The sequence below is a fragment of the Triticum dicoccoides genome, chromosome 3B (genome assembly GCF_002162155.2).
Source record: "Triticum dicoccoides isolate Atlit2015 ecotype Zavitan chromosome 3B, WEW_v2.0, whole genome shotgun sequence".
In the NCBI taxonomy this organism is placed as follows: Eukaryota; Viridiplantae; Streptophyta; class Magnoliopsida; order Poales; family Poaceae; genus Triticum; species Triticum dicoccoides.
In genome coordinates this window covers 656,728,332-656,730,842 of record NC_041385.1, presented here as the reverse complement: position 1 = coordinate 656,730,842, position 2,511 = coordinate 656,728,332, and positions in this window count along the sequence as shown.

The following is a 2,511-nucleotide window of genomic DNA, read 5'->3' as shown; positions in this document are numbered from 1 at the left end:
GATGTCTTGATTCTTACGGAGGAAATTGATGAGCTCGCCTTCCTATTTGCTGTCGAGGTTAGTCCCTACAACAACAAACCTCTCCGGGTGCGCCGGGTCCAAGGTGATCTTCTTGGTTTCCTTGGCCGGCTGGAAGGAGGCCCCTGCTTCCGTATCCTTGGGATCAGTCGGCATGGCCGGCTGCTCGCTGGCCATGGCTACCATCTGGTCGAGGAGACGCTTCTCTTGAGTAGACCTGGCCATGGGATACCCGGCCCGCCCGGCCCGGCCTGACCCGACCCGAAAAAGCCCGACCCGGCCCGGCCCGACCTTGCCCACGAGCCGGGCCTGGGCCTGAGATTTCAGCCCAACGCCCGGGCCTAGCCGGGCTCGGGCCTGACAAATTTGCGATTTAAGGAAGGGCCCGGCCCGATGGCCCGAGGCCCAACGGGCTTCTGCTCTGATGGGCCGGGCCTGGGCCTGATATTTAGGCCCGACGCCCGGGCCGGGCCGGGCCCGGGCCCGGTTTTTTGCAGCAGGCTTTGTTTGGCCCGGCCCAACATTTGGCCAGGCATACTCTTGAGCGATGACAAGGGACTCGGCCAGCCGACTGCTGGCAGCGGCGCAATCTAGTGACTTCTAGTAGTCGCCGGGAACAGTGATTATGCCCTTGGTACCCGGCATCTTGGCCTTCAGGTAGGCGTAGTGCGGGACCATCATGAATTTGCCAGCGCAGGGCGGCCCAAGAGCGCGTGGTAGGGGTTGTCCAGGTCAACCACCTCGAACCAGATTGGCTCGCGGCGGAAGTGGTTCTTGTCGCCGAACAGGACATCAATCTTGATCTTGCCGATTGGAGAGCAGGAAAGGCTGGGAACTATGTCGTGGAAGACAGTCCGGCTAGGCTGAAGTTGCTTGGCCTTGATGCCCAACCGCTCCATGGTTTGGCGGTACGGTATATTGATGCTGCTGCCGCCATCTATCAGAACTCGGCCGAAACGACAAGTCCGCCTCTCCGTTGAGAAGGTTGATTCCAGCACCAAGGCGTATGCACCCAACAAGGGCATCACAGTCGGGTGGTCAGCTTGGCTCTAGGTGATGGGCTTCTCGGACCAGTGCATGAAGGAGGGAACCTCTAAGCTAACAACATTCACCTCGCGGTCCTGTTGCCATCTACTGTGCTTGTCATCGGCTTCGCTCATGAAGACGACGTAGGTGGCGTTCTCTTCGGGAAACTCGTCTTGAAGCATGCCAACAAGGCTATATCTCAGACGGACACGAGATCTACCCAGGTTCAGGGCTCTCCTAAGAGATGAAACCCCTACTCCTGCTCTGCGGGGTCTCCGCATGATCACTATATCACAGGGTGTACAATGGTGCGCCTAGAGCTGTTTGGCTAGAGGAGGAAGAAGGGCAAGGCTAGCTCTGTTCTCCTCTAGCGGCGGTGTGTGGTATGGAATGGATGGAACTAGAGAGGAACCCTTTGCATGGGTGTGTCCTGGGGTTTTTTATAGGCTAACCCCCAGGGGTACAATGGTAATTTGGCCGGGCGGTAGGTCCTGGCTGCCAGTGTCTATGGGGGCCGGGTTCTCCGCCGGCTGCTAGGGCCCGCCTCTGGTGGGCCCTGCTGGCTGCCAAGGAACCGGCCGACATGTGGGGCCCGCCGCCTGCGGGCCCCAATGGCGTCCCTTCACGTTGCACCGTCCCTGCTACTGACGGAGGCCGTGTCGGGCACGCCATGGCTACAGTGCCGCACTGGGCGGGTTGGCGGTCACCTGATGGCGCTTATTGTAGCCATGCGGCCGGGATTTGGGGGAGGCATGGCACACTGTGGCCATACCCCAGCTTGTCTCTTGGTCGGGCTCAGACTCCGAGGGAGGGGGCGGGCCGCCTCTAGGAGCTGGCTCGTGCCCTCGCTGTCTTGTGGAACGCGCCGTCTTCCTGGGGTCCACCGTCTTCTAGGAGGCGGGCCTTTGGTTCCAGCCGCCTTCTTGGGGTCCGTCGTCTTCTGCGAGGCGGGCCTATGGTTCCGCCCGCCTTCTTGGGGTCCGCCGTCTTCTAGGAGACGACCCTCTGGTTCGGGCCGGCCCAGGAGGTCAGCCTTGCGACCAGTCAGACTGAGGGTCTTGGTCAGCCCCGACATCTTGAAATATGGTTAAGTGTTGATGAGGCTACCCGAGGTCTATCCCCCTAACAAGAAGTATGGATACACATGTTCTGTACAAGAACAAAACCAGGTTGGTACGGCCTGAGTTGTGAGTAGCATGTTGTTCTCATGTGTTATATTTGGTCTTTTCTTCTCAGCCTTGTAGTTCTAAATTTTCTTCCCGACACATGTGAAAATTCACATTTTATCAAAACTCATGGTCTCAACATCAGTTCTTTTGCCCTTATTCTCCCCTCTTGTCCTTTTGCAATTAATCTATTTATCCTCGGTTGACAAGTTTCGGTGAGTTCACGCCGTTTAGTATCAAGGCGTCTAGAAACTAAACTAACAGGTAGGGGGTTGCAACAATGGTGGCTCGAAGGTGGTTG